This window comes from Ursus maritimus, unplaced genomic scaffold, assembly GCF_017311325.1.
Source record: "Ursus maritimus isolate PB19 unplaced genomic scaffold, ASM1731132v1 scaffold_8, whole genome shotgun sequence".
Classification (NCBI taxonomy): Eukaryota; Metazoa; Chordata; class Mammalia; order Carnivora; family Ursidae; genus Ursus; species Ursus maritimus.
This window is the reverse complement of record NW_024426996.1, coordinates 59,149,802-59,170,552: the sequence shown is the minus strand read 5'-3', so window position 1 is coordinate 59,170,552 and position 20,751 is coordinate 59,149,802.

Genomic DNA, 20,751 nt, shown 5'->3' with positions numbered 1-20,751 from the left:
CTATCCACATTTTACAAATAGTGTCAATTATGTTTATTTTAGCTATTGGGAGAAGAGGTATAGAGTAGTATCCCATTATGGTCTTAGTTATATTTCCCTAATGAAATATAAAGTTGAGTACTTTTAATTTGGAATTCATGTATCTATATTTTGTGAAATATCTGTTCATATCCATTGCTCTATTCTATTGTATATAGTTTTCATGGTCGTTGTTGATTTATAGAAGCTCTTTATTATGAGTATGAGTCTTCGTTGGATACATCCATTGTAAATAGCTTCTGCCACCCTGAAACGTGCATTTTTTACTATCTTCATGGTGACTTTTGATGAGTAGTAGTTCTTACTTTATTCCAATGAATAATTATTTTTTATTTATTTGTCTTTTTGTGCCTTATGTCATATGTTCATGTCACTTTGAATAGTGTCATATTGTTACTGCTTCCTATGGACTTTGAAAAAAACATAAATATTGTGTCTAAGAGTAAGGCTCAGGGATTTTGACCATCTGGATTTGAAGCCTACTTTTACTACTTATCAACTTTATCACTCTGGGGAAGTTATTTAAGTTAACAACATTTGAGCTTTTTTTTCTTTTTTTTAAAATCTCAAAAAAATAATCAAACATATCTCAAAGAATACTTATAAAAATTAAATTAAATAATCTACATAAAAGCCATAAAACATCATTTGGCATATAGAAAAACTGCATAATAAATGTAAAATGTTATGTATAATTTAAATTAATTTTGTGTCTACAGAATAATACCTAAAAACTCATGAAAATTGGTATTAGTTGTGAAGAAAAAGAAAATCTGAGTTTCTTGACTTAATTTTTAACAGTCACATTATGTTAAAACTCTTGTTTACTGGAGAAAGTGCAGATAATGAGTAAGAAAAATAACTAATTCATCAAGACACTTAGCTGGAGGCAGCACAACCTGACTTTGGATAATTTAAGTAGTCAGGCTATTCATCAAATGGATTTTGGTAAGTTTATATCATCATTAGTATAGCTGAAAAATTGGGTAAAGAACAACACTGTCAGAAATGACAGCCAACACTATCCCACAGAATGATCTGGTGAGGGTTCCACTGCTATCAGTCCTACCTCCAGCACAAGATGTGCATTTTGTTCTCTGTCAGGACTTTGGAGAACTGAGTCCTACTTCACCTGCTACTATTTTTGGAGAAGAGCATATTGTGAGCTACCCTAAAGAGGATCCCACATGACAAGGAGCTAAGGACATCTGCGCCACAACCAGTGAGGAGCTAACATTCTCAATCTAATAACCTGTGAAGAACTGAATCCTGGGTGAGCTTAGAAAAGAATCTTTCCCCAGTTGAGCCTTGAGAGGATTGAAACCCCACCTGACAACTTGATTGCAGTATCATGAGAGATTTTGAGCCAGAGGAACCAGGTCTTCAGAAACCAGGTTCCTGACACACAGAAACTTTGAGATAACAAATGGTTTTTTTAAGCCTCTAAAGTTTGTGTTAAATTTTTATGCAGCAATAGATTACTAATACTGTTGATATTTTGAATGTTATTTTCTGACTTATTAGAAAATAATAAAACCCAGAATTTTAACCAGAATCAAATTAACCAGGATACTAGAATAAGTGGATTGATTTTTTTCCCGGAACTTTATAGTGTCTTATAATGAAACTATATTGAGAAAAAATAAGCAACATTGGGGTACCCATTCTTGTATTAGTGTTAAAGTTTCTGTTTTCATATATGTAAACACTAAAATTTGGCATAACAAAGATAAACCATGGATCTTGAGAGTCACTTATACCAACTAAAGAGTAAGTTTATGGTAAAGAAGTCACATTTATTTAATACTATTTATATTAATATATATATATTTATATAGTAATATAAATAATATATCATTTCTTGGGTAATAAACGTTAACAAATATGTACTGAGTGAATGAAAGACTGATTTGTTCCAGAATTGTAGTTTTTTTTTCTTCTTTTTAAATGCAGAAAAGGGATAAATACATTACAAAATGATGGTTGAATCTATAATCAAGTAGTTTTTATTTTGTTTTGAGTTTAATGAAATTTCGTCTTTTCTTAAGTATTCTAATTAATGCCATCAAAATCCACCTAGTTAATACAGACAAAATAATTTGGTTGCTGCAATTGATCCATAAAATATTCTTTATATAACTCTAAGTTTCATTGTTGTTTTAATTAGCACATTATTTTCATATTAGCATTTGAAAGAAGTAAACCTAACCAAAGGAGATTAAAAAAGATTATCAAAATGGCTACCATCTTTGATGCTTTAAAGGGTTTCAACACTCATGAATTATATCATTTTTAAATTACTTTCTTTTAAAATAAAAAAAATTACTTTAGATGAGAGAGATTGAAAGTAAAGGCAATAACTGTTCAGAGTAACACTTTCTACAACTAATACCAAAAAATGTCATTTATGAAATTTTGGAGTTGAATTTTCAACTCTCAGAAATAGAAAATTCATTGGGGCCCTGGATGGTGCAGTCAGTTAAGTGTCTGATTCTTGGTTTTGGCTAAAGTCAAGATCTCAGGGTCATGAGATCAAGCCCTGCATTCACCCCAGCACGGAGTCTGCAAAAGTTTCTCTTTCCCTCTCCCTCTGTCCCTCCCCATGCTCACGCTATGCTCTCTCTCTCTCTCAAATAAATAAATGAGTAAATCTGAAAAAAAAAGAAATAGAAGATTCAAAGTAATATCACTGAAAGCAATTCTAACAGTATTTACTGATATGCAGGATAAGCGGACATCAGGTCTATTAAGACATGGCTTATTAAGAAAAAAAGACTATTGATTAATATTAAAGTGTTTTTAACCTTGCCTACACAAAGTAGAAAATATTTCTCCAGTGCATTTATTCTGTAGAAGAGTTTAGCTATATCAAGACCTCAAAAAAAACTAACAAAAGTCTTAATAAAACAAAGCATTTTAGGCTGGTAGAGCCAAAATCTAGCACCTTTTGCACAATAACCATTTAAAATGTGTCCTATCCAATGTGATTCTTAGGTTTGATATTGAGATAATTACATTTGTTATTAACATAGAATGCAGAAGTTTAGAAGGGTACATATTGGTGTAATAACTGTGAGTAATTTATTTACTATTAAAAAGTTCCTCATTTATAGGCTGTTGTTTAACAGCTGCTGATGTAAGACTAAAGCGTGGCTCTTGAGCTTAAAGATCTCATTATAACTCCATACAGTTCGACATTGCAACCAGCCTCCAAGATATCCTCTAGTAAATCTTAACTGCTGGAATTCATGGCTTTGTATAATTCCTTCCCACACTGGATGTCTGTAGATAGGCTACTGAGAAATATGACAAAGCTAGGTCATAAATGATATTATAACTTTCACCTTGCTCTTTGGGATCACTTTCTCTAGAAGAAACCAGCTGTCATGTGTGAGTCCACTAAAGCAACCCTAAAGGGAGACCTACACGGTGAAGGACTAAAGCCTCTTGGCAATGTCCAGTAAGAAGCCAAGGCCTCCTACTAACAACCATAGTGAACCCTAGATAAGAGTTCCTCCAGCCAAAGTTAAGCCTTCAAATGTCTTTAGTCCCGGCTGCCATCTTAGCTTCCATTTCATGAGCCCAAACTAGCCAGTTAGGTTGCTCCTAAATTCCTGACATACAGAGAATAAGTGACATAATGCATAGTATAGTTGGATTAAACCTCCAAAATACTAATATATGCAGAAATAGCATATATTAAAAAGATACACTAATATTCAGGTACTAACACAAATGTGTTTATGTGTATGCATATGCCTGTGGATACATGGGGGGAAAAGAAATAGATACATATTCAAAACAACACCAAGAGAGCACATTTCAGGAAAATGTGTGATGTGAGCACATCCTACTTCCCAAGGAGAAAGCACATTGTGTGATACGGATTTTCAAAGAAATAACAGACACAATAAATTCCTCTCACATACTCCATCATGCCAAAGACTGTTAAACATGGATTCTTGCCCACGAATGCACAGCAGGATAAAAATTAGAGGATGTTTAACCAGTGTCTCCAGGGCTGTCCACCATTGCTGTCAACCAAAATGTTCCAAACGGCTCCTCTCAGACTGTTTGCATTAATGAATAGATGATGTCTAAAACCATATGGGATTCTGTACTTGCCTTAATTAAAATTAATTGCCCCATGAATGATTTATGCTTAGTCTGAATTTTTTATAGTTTCTATATTACTGAGATACCAAACAATGGAACTCAGCTACAATTTTACATTACTCTTTCAATCCCCATTTAAAAAGTAATTAATTACTGCATCTGTTTTCTTTGACTAAATATGACTAATTGCTCACTTTTAGACACTAAATATTTATGGCAGAAATTTACCTGAAGAAACTTCTACCATCTCTAGTAATTTAAATTTTATTTGGAACCATGAATAATAACTCTCCGATAGTACAGATAATCTTAGAATGGAATGGCTTGCTTTACCTGTCAATAAGAAGGCATATGTACATGCCTCAGTCAATTTTTGATAAAGGAAAAATTTTAAAAAATAAGATACATGTCATTATCTTGGCAAAAACAATGCTTTTCAAAAATATTTAAGGTACCTTCTGCTATATAACTTTGGAAAATTATCATTTCCGTTTTCCTTGTAAAATAAGATTATGCCTTCCAAATTGATAAATTAATCAAAAAATTCCCACTCTAGGAAAGGTACCATAGCAATCATTTTTTCTTAAGGAGTTTCATGAGAGAGCCTGGACTGGGTTTTATTTCCCTTGAGAGACATGGCCTCCTTATCATGGAGCTATAGTGGCCATTAGCACTTACAAAACACTAATTGGTTCTAGGAGTTAAATTTTTGGCCAATTAGTGGTAAATGTCTTCAAATATATTTTAAGCAAATTGTATTATTTAAGTAAACTAGCCAAATATACCATTTGGTTCATTAGTTCAGTGCTTTCAAACTCAGTCAACCAATTTATATTATAGCTCATTTATACGAAAGCTAATGAGAGCAAGATTTGAGTCTTTATTTGAACGTGTTAATTTTGTACACAAACTCAGCCCCCATCATCCATTTTTACTAATGTGTACCAATGAGTACGAGCAAAATGGACATCAGAGAAAAGACAAAATACAACCCACAGTTTTTCAAAAGAAACCCACATATCATGCTTTAAAAAGATGGATCAGTAACTTAAGGTAGAACTGACACAATTTCTAATGTATCTTCTGCTTATTTTAATTTTTATTAAAGTAATAAATAATGTAATTTAGAAAATAAAGTACATAATTTACTAAAATAAAATAATATTACATGGTTTATAATTATAAAAATAATGTTCTGTCCTCCTCATTGCTGTCCCACTCTTTAAAGCATACACTTTTAAACCATTTGGCCAATTTGTCTTAGTATTTACCTCCATGTTTCTAAATGATTTGCTTCTATTCCAAGCTTACTCAAATTAAGGTATTTCTATACAAGAAAATACTGCAGGTCTCCTACAGTTCCCGCACAAAACCATTAAAATTTATGCAGAAATACCCCTCCCTTTAATCCTCTCAAGAATTTTACATGTAAAACTTGAGTCAAATCAGTAATCAGTGTTTACATTATGATGATGATTTAACTACTGTTCACTGTGGAAGGCAGAATAGATTATAAAGATGTTCCCCCAAGATTCCTGTCCTTTGGTTATTCAATCAAACACTAATCTAGCTACTGCTGTGAAATGATTTTGCAGATAAAATTAAGGTTGCGAATCAGCTGACATTAAAATAGGAAGATTTTGCCGGATTATCTGGATAGCCACATGTAATTGCATAAGCCCTTAAAACCAGAAGAGGAAGGCAAAAGAAGCAGTCAAAGGATGTGGCAGAAAAGAAGGCAGGAGAAGTGAAGAAAAAGTAAAGAACAGAGAGATTTGAAGTGTAAGAAGGACTCAACCCACCAAGGCTGGCTTTGAACATAGAGGATTAGGGACCAAACTATGCCAGTGGCCTCTAGAAACTGAGAACGGACATTGCCAAAAGCTACTGAGGAAATATGACCTCAGTCTTACAAGCAAAATAGAGTTCTACCAACCACCTGAGTGAACCAGGAAACAAGATTCTCCCCCACATCCTTCAGGTTGAGTTCAGACAAGCCAACACCTTGATTTTAGCCTAGAGAGATTCCAAACAGATTCTTTGGGCTCTGTCTGAGACTGTACAGTTCTATCTACAGAACTGTGAGATGACAATTGGGTGTTGTTTTGAGCTGGTAAGTTTGTGGTTATTTGTTACAACAGCAATAGAGACCCGATTCATTTATGATTGAGATACATACATAATACAATATGGCCACTTTTCATTTACTAAACCATCTGAACTTCCTTTCACCCTTTCATTTTTGTGGAGAGCATCTTTCATTAGCTTCCTGAGAGAGAGAGTAACCTTGAAAGAATCTTATTTTTGAAACTTTGCTTACCTGAAAATAATCTTGATCAACTTTTCATACTAAGTTAATTGAGGAGGTGTCAGGATATAGAACTCTGGCTCATAAATAATTTTTCTTAAGGATAGTGAAAGGCAGAGTCTAGTTTTCTTGAAAAGTGCAATGCCATTTCGATGCTGGCTCCTTTGTATGAAACCTTTCCTTCTCTATTTCTCTTTCCAAGTTTTTTTTTGTGTTGCAGGAGGCCATTCTTTTCATTCCTTATGTTTGAAATTTTCCTGAACTGTACTTTAATGAATTTACTTTTTCCATTTAGTATGATTACTATTTGACTAGACCATTCCTTATGAAAATTTATGTTTATCCACTCTAGAAAAAAATTGAATTATTTCTTTTATACTTTTCTTTCCTCATTTTCTCTGTTCTCTTTTTCAGTTAATGAGGAATTGGATAGTCTAGTTTAATACACTAAAATATTTAATATTTTCCATCCTATTGTGTATATTCATTTTTTGTTGTGTTTTCTTGGAGGTTTTTCTTAAACTTATCTTAAAAAAATCTCCTTTACCATTTATATTTCTGTTATCAAGTTTTTAATCCGAAGAAGTTTCTATTGTATGCATAGTTCCAAGATTTCTTATTTTCTGAAGTTTTCCTTTATAGAAAACCTTGTTCTTGTTTCATGTTAGAAATATACTCTCCCATATTTCTAAAAATATTTTATAATTTATTGTACTGATTTTTTCTTTTGTTCTCTTTGATTTTTCCTTCTTATGTTTATAATTGTAGTATAATTTTCTATAGAAATAATGTGAAGGTGGTGCCTGGGTGGCTTGGTCCGTTAAGCATCTGCCTCTGGCTCAGGTCATGATCTTGGGGTCCTGGGATCAAACCCCACATCTGGGTACCTGCCCAGCGGGGAGTCTGTTTCTCCCTCTCCCCCTCCCCCGACTCGTGTTCTCTCTCTTTCTCTGTCAAATAAATAAATAAAATATTTTCTTAAAAAAGACACAATGGGAAGTATTTTAGTCTTTTTTTTTTTTTTTTTTTGCTTCATGGTTGATAGAAATTTTTTGAGTATTCATAGTTGGAATATGTCCTTAGGCAGTCACTTTTGATATTTATAGAACAAACGGAAATTTTGGTAAATTCTATTTACATAATTTATATTTTAATGGAAAACATGTGATATTATTATAATTGAGTATGTTTCATTATCAAATATTTTCCTGACATGAAAAAACTTCAATATTGAATAGATAGCAGTAAGAGGAATTTTACCTCCCCTGTATCTAATATTTGGATGGTTTACACTGGTTATCAGTTCTATACATGTGAATCTATTTCCCCTCCATTGTGCACATATTATGGTTTTGACACCACTGGAATTATTTTAATTATATTACGTCTGGTTCTGTAGTTTGTTACCATGACTATTGAGTCAGTTCAGTGGGCAGTATCAGTATTCCTGGAAGTCACTTCTACACCAGGGCAGCTAGCAGTAATTTAACACAAATATTACCATGCACCACATACCTGCAATCTCTAAACGTACACTAAATGTATTCCCAAATCATTTTCTCTATATTTAGATTCAAGAAATAGCCTGCAGGTCCTTAAGCACCATCTAACAGGAGGGAAACTGGGATGGAAGTGAAGCCAAAGTGAAAAGAAACAATAGTCTTACCTGATTGTAGATAATAGATTTATTGTTGAAAAGCTTGCCAAAATATATGCCTATGAGACTGCATTGCAGGGTCCCTCCCAAGGCCTTGGAAGGAGGCCATGCAAGTGAGGAGCCCTTAAGATTAAGCTTTATATGCTTCATGACAAATTTACTTCTGCAACAAATTTGCTTTGGGTACCCATCCAGGAAACTGATTGGAAGTATAGATTTTGCCCTCGAAAACCTATGAAATAGGTCAGGATTGTACATTAAATAAATCAACTTCAAGTCAACCCTCTACCGAAATCTGAAAATTCACTCTGCTATGCAGCCCAGATTAGATCCAGATGCATTTTCCAACATAGCCTATCAGAGGTTAAGCAGTGAGATAAAACTTCAGCATTACAGAGATGTTTTAAACTTGAAGATTAACCTACTCTCATTGTGGAATATACAGAAAAAAAAATTAAAATTCTAAAATTAGAGCCTCTTGCAAATTAAAGTCCAAATAAATAAATTCCTCTGAAGTTAAAGCCTAAATCATATTACTTCATGCTTAAGAATTGAATTTCAATACATTAAAGGTGAAGAGCTATGTGTCCCAACTACTATTTCTACTAAATCTCATTTAGAACGGTTTCAAACCCTCAGGTAGAAATGGGCTTCCTCTGGGATGTGCAACTTGAACTCTTTGACTGGCACAGTTAATTCAAGGAAGCCAGTATCCTTTTTTTTTTTTTTTAAGATTTTATTTATTTATTTGAGAGAGAAAGAGAGCACAAGAGAACATGAGTGGTGGGGAGAGGCAGAGGGAGAGGGAGAAGCAGACTCCCTGCTNAACAGGGAGCCTGATGTGGGGCTTGATTCCAGGACCCCAAGATCATGATCCAGGCCAAAGGCAGATGTCCAGCTGAGTCACCCAGGCACCCCAGCCAGTGTCCTGTTAAATCAAGGCATGGTCTCTCACAAACTTTATTTTTAAATAGTAGAAACAGTTAATGATTTCCATGATGTTATAAGCACTGGACTTAATACAGCCCATTTGGAAAACAAATGATTTCCTTGTTAGTGGGGCAGGTATTCAAAGTAAAATTGTGTTCTCAGAACTCACTACTTGCAGTTGGCAAAATGTGAAGCAATGATTCAGTCATATCTGAGCGTAGGAAGGCAGATTAAAAAAAAAAGTAGGTTTCAGCTTCAGCAGATATCAATAAATGTATGCCAATTGCTTACGACCCATGACTTTAAACTTTAACCTAGTTGTGGAACTTTCTCATTAAGGGATTATTAAGGGCATTTTGTATTTACTATATCATTCTGAAAAAGTGTAGAACGGAATAGGGTAACTACCTAGAAAAACAGCTTCAGTGTCAGAAGGGGATATTTGAGTTGTTGGTACATTTTTGCAAAATTTAGAATGTGTTATTGATTGCCAGCCCAGGGCCCAGGTGTTCCTACAGAGCCAACCTTTGCCATGCAGCCTATTCAAAACTCACTGTCTACTTGTACTATGAAATCCATATTTTTGGCACCACAGTGCTCTTTTGTTCTTGTTTTCTGTTGTTAGAATGGTCTAATAACATAGCATCCACACTGTAGTCTGAGAAAACATTTTCACTTGTGTGCCATGGTGGTTATTTCTACTACTTTTCCCCATAGAATGGCTTGTACTGATGAAAAATGCTTATTGGGAAACGTAATTAATTTACAGAAGCTGATGTAGGGCTGATTACCTGGATTAACACAAATAACCTATACTGCTTTGTAGCACACATGAAAATCAGCAGATTTCTAACTAAAGATATACATATAATATAATATATAAGTATATATATATATATATATATATATAAAACAAATATAGTTCTGTATATCTGTATTGAAAAGTCCCTAATCTTGCTTTAGCTTAGGCTGAAATATCAGAGAAGAATGCAATTCTCTTCCCCAAGAAACAAGGGAGAAGGGGCGCCTGGGTGGCACAGCGGTTAGGCGTCTGCCTTCGGCTCAGGGCGTGATCCCAGCATTATGGGATCGAGCCCCACATCAGGCTCCTCCGCTATGAGCCTGCTTCTTCCTCTCCCACTCCCCCTGCTTGTGTTCCATCTCTCACTGGCTGTCTCTATCTCTGTCAAATAAATACATAAAATCTTAAAAAAAAAAAAAAAGAAACAAGGGAGAAAAATGTGTTCATTGACAATTACTCTTTCCAACTTATCACTTATAAAAGCCATCTCCCCTATCATGGAGAGTGAGAAATAAGGGAACAAAAAAGCAAAGTGTTATTTTAGTGAAACTCTCCATTGGGAAGGAAGTGAAAGGAATGTTGAAGAAACAATAGTTCTCCTGGAAATTGTCCTCTAATGCCTAGTAATTTATTCATATTTCAGAAGGTATCTAAAGTTGAATGCATGATCTGTAACAATGTTTCTCTTGTGTAGTGTCTCAGTCATTTCATGGTAGGATGCACAGATTACCTGATTTTTTTTTTTTAAGATTTTTATTTTATTTATTTGACAGAGACAGCCAGCGAGAGAGGGAACACAAGCAGGGGGAGTGGGAGAGGAAGAAGCAGGCTCCCAGAGGAAGAGCCCGATGTGGGGCTCAATCCCAGAACGCTGGGATCACGCCCTGAGCCAAGGCAGACGCTTAACGACTGCGCCACCCAGGCGCCCCACCTGATTTTTTTAGTCATTTTTTTTAAGTCAATTCATTACTCCAGAATGTATTCTTTAGTTTCCTATCATAGCTATAATTCTGTATGTCACTGTTCTGGAATATGAGAAGAAGAGGAAAGGGAGTTCTCATTATTTAGACGACAATTCCATGCTTCAGTTTCATGTATTAATGTCACTCTTGGTGATGCCAGCTACCCCCATGTCTAAAATATCTCTAGTTTAAATTAACCAAAGAGCAGAAGAAGGGTAGGAACTGAGAAAAGGAAAATGTTTTGAAGGTTTAATTAAATTGCACGGTTGCCGTCAATCTTACTCTTTTCAACCCCCCTGCATCCAGCTTTTCCACCCTCAGAGGTACTGGTACCTCTAAATCTGGAGGCTTTTGGGACTTCTTGTTGCCTCCTGCCTTAGAGACAGTTGAACTTGATCCTCTTATGCTCTCAGTATATTACCACACATCTGTCTACTTTCCAGTTTTTAGTTTTGTTGACATTGTTCATCTAGTATACCTCCGTAATGTTTTCCTGTTCTTTTTGGACTTAGAGCTTTATTTTTATTATAAAAGGTTTTTGTTTTGTTTTGGTTTTGGATGGCAACAAGCTAAATAAACACTTTTGTTTAAGCTATTCTGGGTATTATGCACTAAATTATGTCCTCCCCAAATCCACATTTCAAAGCCCTAACCTCAAAGTGACTGCATTTGGACGTAGTACCTTTACATGGAAATTAAGATAAATGACTTCAAAAAGAGGAAGAGACAGAGAAAAAGTCATGTGAGGACACAGGGAGAGGGTGGCTGTCTGCAAGCCAAGGAGAGACATCTTAGTAGAAACCAACCGTGCTGGTGCTTTCATCTTGTATTTGCAGCCTATACGCCTGACAGAAAAATTAATTTCTGTTGTGTAAGTTGCCCAGTCTGTGATCTATTGTTTCGGCAACCTTATTAGACTAATAAATACAATTGGTCATTACACATCACTTGATAGTTCTTAACAAATTGAATGTCTCATAATTGTGACAAATAGATTCTTCTTAGTCATAACTGGGGACTTCTTCCATTCCATTCAGGATACCATAACTGATTTGAGACACTAAAAAATTTATAATGGACCTTCTGGATTTTTGTCCACATTTGCCATTTCTTTATATGTATTTGTCAAGTCCGTATCCTCCCTTGAAAGCATGCTGTTCTGTGGCTTTAACATTTACTTGTGGATATTTGACAAAGCAGACTTGAAACTTGTGGCTCAAGTTTGCAAAGTTCATCCTTTTCGGATGTCCTGCTACCTTTTAGAGGCCCAGTGAAGCAATGGGTTAGGGCTGCCCTCCTGGAATCATCAGGGTCTTAATCTTGCTCTCAGTAATGAGATTCTAACCCTTCTCTTTTAACATCTTACCTCTTTTACTTCCCTCCCTAGTCATTCACCATCTCTTTATGTCACCTTGTGTCTCTTTATGTCACCTCGTGTCTGTCAGAATACAAGGAAAGTAATTAGGTTGAAGTTTGCAAATTCAAAGTGATGTTTTGAATTTCTTCTGCAGATTTTATGTGTCTTTTATTTTGACCAACACATGTTTCATTAACAGAACCAAGTTTTAAATGTATAGATTTTTGTACTCTCTTGAGGAATTTGTAAATCTAGTTACACAGGGCTAGTAAAATATCTCCTGCAGATAAGTAGTACTGCCGTCTTTCATGTGAACTACAAGCATATTCTTTATACAATGAATGGGTGTATGCTTGCAGTCAGCCTGCTTTGATCGTGTAGTTTCCTCTGTCATTCTTATACACCTCTGGGTGGACCAAATAAGTTTTTTATTTAAAAAAAAAAAAGGAGGTAGCAGGTCTACCATAGAATGGTGCAGGATGGACACCCAACAACTTCAAATGTTGTAACACAGAGAGATTACCAAGTACATGGATGACACTGCCCAGGTGTGTGTACTGGACAGGACTGGAAAACTAGCACAACTGTGTGCAGAAATCCTTAGTCCTAGTCCTCTGTCACCATCAGCTTTTGAAACACAGCTATTCTTAAGGCAAAAGGACACAACTCCTTGGAGACAGAGAAGGAAAAGTACTAGGATGACAAAACATCTCAACAAATTATCCTGTCACGGTGGTATACAAGGAATAATGCAATTAATATATTATCCAAGAAAGTAAAATATTTAAGCATTGCAAAAGACAAAAGCTATCTGGAAAAATTGCATGAGGCAGTTATGGAATTATCTAGACAAAGAAGTAGTCAAAGTTAAACATGAAAAAAAAATTATGATAGCCAATGCACAAAAGAGTACAGGACTGAGAACTGGCGGGTCAGAGTTCTTATTCTTAATCTTCCCAGGACATAGTGCCTTTTTCTGTTGAAAGAGGAATTAAACTAAGTGATTATTAAGAACTCATTTTATGTTTAGATTCTTTGACCATAATAAGTAGTACAAACCCTTTCAATTCCTAACTCCCAAAGAATGTAATATTGACTAGTGAATGCTCTTTTATGGTTGCTTTTAAAAGAAGCTTTCAGCAAAATGATGTTTGTGCTCAGAGCAATCTTATACTGACTTATTTTACTTGTATTATTCTCATTTGTGATGGAAGAGTCTTTGGTTTGATTTTTTTTTTTTCTCTTTTCTGGAAGCCACTGCAGATTTCATTTCCCTTTAAGCAGTAGAGTAATAACACAATCTCCTTCACCCCACAGCTTGAACAGATTGAGAGTTTTAATGGGGAAAACATTCAGTGTAGGTAGGGAAAGCCCAGGAGGCTCCAGGAAAGGAGCCCTAAATTTAGTAAGTAAGAGAGATATAACAGCAGTATGAGTTCTACTGTTTAATTTCAAGGGAAAATCCATTCTTTCTACATTCTCAGTTCTCCATCTCATGTTTTATTTTCAATTGTATTTCCCTTTCCCTGAACCCTTACCCATTCAGTACTCAGGGGGTCAAGAACAGACAACCACTTTTGCTGCCCCCACCATCTAAACCTCTCTTCTTCAGATTACATCTTTACTTTCTTTGTTTCCAGGTTCTAAATACATTTTTAGAGACCATTACATTTCTAAGACTTCAGAAGTAAATTAAAATCATAATGTCCAAGCTCTTAAGGTGTCAATTAAAATGCATTTTGATGCACTGCATTTGACAATCACCATTAAGTCCTTCTATGTTTTGAGCACCCATTACAAAATTTAGAGCAACAAGCAAAAAAGGAAAAAAAACACAGCATTTCATAACTGAAGGTCAACGAAGATAAAATGTTGGCAGGAAAAGACATATTATTTTGATTAGATGCCAATAACATCTCTGTCTCTGGACTGTGTTCTAGCAGAACTAAGAAGAGAGATAAAACAAGCCCTGGCAGAGATTCTATTCAGGAACCATGAGTTCAGGGGAGCACTGAACTGCAGTGGGACAGAATATACCACCCCAAAACATGTCTATTTGGCATAAGGATTGTCTTAGAGAAATGTCAGACATAGGAAAATCTCTGAAAATCCAGTGGATGTTACCCTTTTGTAAGAGACATTTACATTCATAAAGAAAATATCAATTTGCAAGAGTGGCTCCCTCTGTATCAGAAAGAGGTAGTTGTTTAAATCTCTAGAAACTCTTATCAGGGGAGAAGGATCTGCCTACAACCGTATACCCTTGCTTACTGTGCTTTGCTTGGTAACCTTCCTAACTGGCCTCTCCCTTCCCTGACATTTTCTTTTAGTTAGAGATAGTATTTAAGGTGGTGGTTTGGGCCATTTCCAGAAGTTGCTTTGTTTTCCTGGGTTCTTCCATGTATACAGAAGGTATACATGTTATTAAACTTCTGTTTGTTTTTCTTCTGTTAATCTGTCTTTTATTACAGGGTGATCTCAGCCAAGAACCTAGAAGGTTCTTGGGAAAGGGTAGAGGGAAAATTATATTTTCTCTCTCATAGAACTCACAGCTTATCTTTCTAGAATCCAAATCAACGTCCAGTTAGCAATATGTTTTCTGCTACTAATGCTAGATTTCTCATGTATAAAAAGAACATTTTATTTTAAAGATTAATGAAATGACTCTTGTGTCGATAGTTTAATATTTTTTCTTTAATTTTAATCTTTAAGGTCAATACAGTGTTATTATACAGCATTCTTTAGGAAAGCTAATTGGTTATCAATTTAATAAAATAGCATGAATTAGAAAAAGAATATCTGTTACATTTTAGTAACCATATTAAGACCTTATTTTCCATGGAAAATTTAATAAGATGCTGTGCACTCTGTACTTGGGTAATTAATCAATTTTGTTTTGTTTTATTCCTTTTCTGTGGCATAAATGTTATTGTTTTTAAGTAAGTCTTTTTTTTTTTTTAAGATTTTATTTATTTGACACAGAGAGAGACAGCCAGTGAGAGAGGGAACACAAGCAGGGAGAGTGGGAGAGGAAGAAGCAGTCTCCCAGCAGAGCAGGGAGCCCGATGCGGGGCTCTATCCCAGGACTCTGGGATCATGCCCTGAGCCGAAGGCAGACGCTTAAGGACTGAGCCATCTAGGCGCCCCTTTAAGTGAGTCTTTTTACCTTATTTCTCCAATCTAAAATCATTCTTTCTCCCCCCAATTCTTTTTTTTTTCTTGTCCTATATAATTGCTATTTTTCTGATGCCTGGTTTATGATGCCCACTTCTTGCAGAAAGTGGTCTACGAATACCGGTACCCACTGTAATAAGTACATCTTGCTCATTATCATACTGTTTATGTCCTGTAGTACTTGGCAAAGGCACACTATTGTATAAAGTCCCATAAGAGAAGTCTTGTTACATGGGTTGAAATTTCAGTCCTATCATTTTAAATTTTGGAGCTATGGTTTTCAATCTCTAAAATTAATTGAAAAAAATCTTGAATTTTTATGCATATTGACAGTTACATGTGGAAAAATTATATTAATGTGCAAAATGTTAGCTGTGTGTTACTTGTCTTTAAAAATACTGTAAAATCTGTAAGGATACATACTAAATTCCCTGAAATCCTTTCTAGCACTGGGCTTAAAATTTTGAACAATATAGGTGCTCAATAGATATATATTGTTTAGCTGAATCCTATATGAAATTGTTCAAAAACAATTCTCAATCTCTGTTGATATTCAATACATTTTTCTTTTTAATACATGTAATAAATAGTAGATGTTCATAGTCATCATATAAAGCCATATATCATGCTAGTATTTTACCTTCTAGACTTCCTTTAGGAAGAACTTCCTCTATAAAAATAGAGAGAGACACTTATGAAAGTTGTGTTTATGTGTGTGTGTGTGTGTGTGCTTTCTATAAACGAACAATTTTCTGTTTCCTCTTTATCTTAGAAATGTGAATAGAGATAATTTGAGGGGGGAAATCTGTTTTTAAGACCACAGGAAATATTTAGTTGAAATATTTTTTCATACTTTTAGGTGAAATTCATATATAGTGCTGCAAATATCACCTCTAAAAATACTAACCCCAATCATTGTATATAATGTAGTTTTATTTTTTTTCAAAAATGTTTATTTGGTAAAATACACTTAACAAAATTTGCCATTGTAGCCACTTTCAAGTGTGTCATTCAGTGTTATTAAATATGTTCATAATGTTGTGCCATCATCACCACCATCCATCTTCATAACTCTTTTCATCTTTTAAAACTGAAACTATACCTATTAAACTATACCTCTCTATATCCTCGTCCCCCACCCCCGGCAACCACTACTCTACTTTCTGTCTCTATGATTTTGACTACTATAAGTCTTTCCTGTAAGTGAAATTAGACAACATGTGTCTTTTTATGACCGGACTGTTTTACGTAGGATAATATCCTCAAAGTTTATCCATGTATCCATACCCATGTTGTAGCATATTGCAGAATCTCCTCTTTTTTAAAGCTAATTGATATTCCATTGTATATATTACTGAATTTGGCTTCTCTATTCATCCACTGATGGAAACTTGGGTTGCTGGTATGTTTTAGCTGTTGTGAATACTATTACTGTGAATGTGGGCATACAAATATCTCTTTAAGACTTGCTTTCAAATATTTGGGTATATACCCAGAAGAAGGATTTCTAGATCATATGGTAATTCTATCTTTAATTTTTTAAGGTATCTTTGTACTGTTTTCCACAGTGGCTCTACCATTTTACATTTCCATTAATAGTGTATAATTGTTCCAATTTCTCCACATACTTACAAGCACTTGTTTTGTTTTGTTTTGTTATAATGACTATCCTAATGGGTGTGAGATGATACCTCATTGTAGTCTTGATTTACATTTTCCTAATGGTTAATGATGTTGAGCACCTTTTAATGTTCTTATTGGCCATTTATAGGTCTTCTGTAAAGAAACGTCTATACAAATATTTTACCCATTCTGAATGTGGTTGCTTGTTTTTGTTGTTATTGCCCACCTTTGTCTGCACCTCTGTTAACAGAAGCAGTGAATCGAGCACAGATTTCTGTTATTTGGAGAACTGAGTCCTTTTGCCCACCCTGGCTTCCACAGTCTGAAAGAAAGCTGTTTCAGGAACACATATGCCGCTGTCTGCCATGTGACTAGAGGTAGGGAATAGTAGCTGCTATTCTGCTAGAGCTGAAATTGATGGAAATTAGTCATAATTTACTGTTCAAGTCTTCCCCTGGAAGTTACAAGCCTTCAATAGACTCCAGAGTTCCAAAATGGTTACATCAGACTGACCTGTCCGTGTAATTGCTGTCTAGGTGGGGAGACAGATTCCTGGTGCTTCCTATTTTGCCATCTTCCCAGAGTACTCTGATATAGTTTCTTATAAGAAAATATTCTCCTCTTGTGCCATTTTGATGTAGGGCTGTTTACAAAATCCTCAAATCAGATAAGTCCTTCCATCTTTAGATTTCTATATTACTAAATTATTTTGCATAACTTAAATGACATTTGACACTATCTGCTATGAATTAATTTCATTCTTGTCTCACTCTTTCTTATGAGCTCCATATAGACAAAGAAAGTATCATATTCTTCTTAGTAGATTTGATAGGCTGAATAATGGGCACCCAAACTATTCCACATTGTAAACTCTGGACCTGCGAGTATTACCTGATATGACACAAAAAACTCTGTAGATGTGATTAAGTTAAGGATGTTAAGAGAAGAATATGATCCTGGATTATCTGGGTGGGCCCTAAATACTGAATCATGTATGTCCTTTAAAAGAAGAAAGCAGGGGGCGCCTGGATGACCACCTGGCCTTCAACTCAGGTCATGATCCCAGGGTCCTGGGATTGAGTCTGGCATTGGGCTCCCTGCTCAGTGGGGAGTCTGTTTCTCCGTCTTCCTCTACTCCTCCCCCTCCTCATGCTCTCAAATAAATAAATAAAATCTTAAGGAAAAAAAGAAAAAGAAAAAAGAAGAAGAAGAAAGCAGAGGGATATTTAACCACAAAGAAGAGAAAGGCAATTTGACCAGGGACATTGGAGTCATTGCAGCCTTAAATCAAGAAATGCTGGAAGCCTTAAGAATCTGGAAGAGTCTAATGAATCATGGAACTTGACATCAAAAACTAGGGATGTACTGTATCGTGACTAACATAATATAATAAAAATATTATTTAAAAAAAAGAGAGAATCTGAAAGAGATAAGGAGTGGGTTTTGCCACAGAGCCTCTGAAGGGTGCACGACCCTGCCAAAACTTTGATTGTAGCCCAGCGATACTGATTTCAGACCTTTAGCCTTCAGAACTATAAAAGAAGAATTCTTTTATTTTATGTTCCCAGGTTTGTGGGGTTTTTTTTGTTTTTGTTTTTGTTTTTGTTTTTGTTTTTTAGTAGCGGCTGTAAGACCTAATGCAATAGGCAAAGATCTTTTTGTTCGTTTTGTTTTAGTATGGAAACACTTGGTGGTCTTTACAATTCTGTCTTACAGTCATTTATCTTTTGCATTACACCTGCATGTAGCTCTGGACAATATAATCTAATTCTTTAGTTTCAAAATATATCCATACTGGCTGGCCAACAAATAAGTCTTTAGTCCTGACTTCTCTCCTGGGCTCTGAAGACTTACAACCAACACGTTAAGGAAAACCACATTTTGAAATCATCTAAGTACCATAAACTTAATATGCTAAAAAAGAGAGTGGGTTATACTCAGTGAAGTTCTCCTGAGTCCCGTATATTACTGACTAACACCAAAATCCACCCAGTAACCCAAACCATGTAATTCAGATTCAGCCTTAATTCTCCACCTTGTATGTCTATTTATCCTCTAAAGTCTTTGGATGCTTGCACCTAACATTTTCTCCAATACTCTCACTTCCATAATCCCCTGCCTCTAGTCTTGTTCAGAACACTATTATGTCTGTCTTGATGAGTTATTAAAACAGCCTCCCAAGTTTGCCTCCAGTGTTGTGTATCCTAACCCGTCCCTCACACTAACAGTGAAATATCTCTGTATACAAATTTACTTATGTCATTCCCTTAATTAAAACCATCAGATAATGTCCCATCTCTTTAGAATAAAGTCCAAATTCTTTTAGGAGGTCTAAAAGCCCCTTGGGTATCTGAATTCAGATTGCATCCCTAGGCATATTTCCACATCTTCTTCTAAAAACCTTACCCTCCAACCATATTGAATTTCCGTTAAAAACAGTGATGGGGGGCCTGGGTGGCTCAGTCGTTAGGTGTCTGCCTTCAGCTCAGGTCATGATCTCAGGGTCCTGCTCGGCGGGAGTCTGTTTCTACCTCTCCTGCTCCCTCTGCTTGTGCTCTCTCTCTGTTTATTAAATAAACACATAAAATCTTTAAAAAAATTAATAATGTTCGGGGCACCTGGGTAGGTCAGTCAGTTAAGCATCTAACTCTTGATTTCAGCTCAAGTCATGATCTCAGGGTTATGAGATCAAGCCTGTGTCAGGCTCTGCACTGCACATGGAACCTGCTTAAGATTTTTTCTCTGGGGCACCTGGGTGGCACAGCGGTTAAGCGTCTGCCTTCAGCTCAGGGCGTGATCCCAGCGTTGTGGGATCGAGCCCCACTTATCGGGCTCCTCTGCTATGAGCCTGCTTCTTCCTCTCCCACTCCCCCTGCTTGTGTTCCCTCTCTCGCTGGCTGTCTCTATCTCTGTCGAATAAATAAATAAAATCTTAAAAAAAAAAAAAGATTTTTTTTCTCTGCCTCTCCCTTTGCCCCTTCCCCCGCTTTAGAAACAAAAAAACCCAGCAGTGTTCTTTTCTGACTCCAGAATATTGCTTGTGCTATTCTATCTGTTGGGAATGGTCTTTATCTTCCCCATTCACCTGGTAACTCATTCTAAAATATGTTTCCTCTGATACCCTGCAGACCAGGTGAATGGCTTCTACCACGTGTTTCCACAGCACACTCCATATTTCCCATGGTAACACTTATAAAAATTTATTCTATTCAGATTGCGTACTACTCTGTATCTCTTAATAGACTATAAGGACCACGAGAGCAGAGGCCACATCTGTAATCCTATTCTCCACCTCTCCCATACTGATCAGTTTGGTGAATAAATAGCTATGCGTAAAGAACAAACGGACAGGCTGCAGCATTTGTATACACCCAACTTCTATATTATATTTATTCCGAGAAATCTGCTTGAGATAATAAAAACAGCTTGGGTTGACATTTGACCTATTTTTTTTAATTTCAAAAATATATTTTAATAATATAACAGAAAATTTTAAGATATCATAAGTACTGCTATGATAGATTTTCTTTTATTATTGTATTTTATGCAATACACACTTTTTAACTCACTGGGATAAATGCAATTTAAACTTGCATGCATCAGCTGTACAAAATTTCAAGCTAACATGAGGTGATGCTTTCAGCAAAAGTTTTTAATTTTACAGGGTTAACTTCTTGGTCCCTGTTTCTTTATGTAATTACTTGAATTTTTAGTATATTTTGCTTTTATTACCTCATAAAAATTCCATTGAAAAATGAACTTGATAATGCCAACATCCTAGAT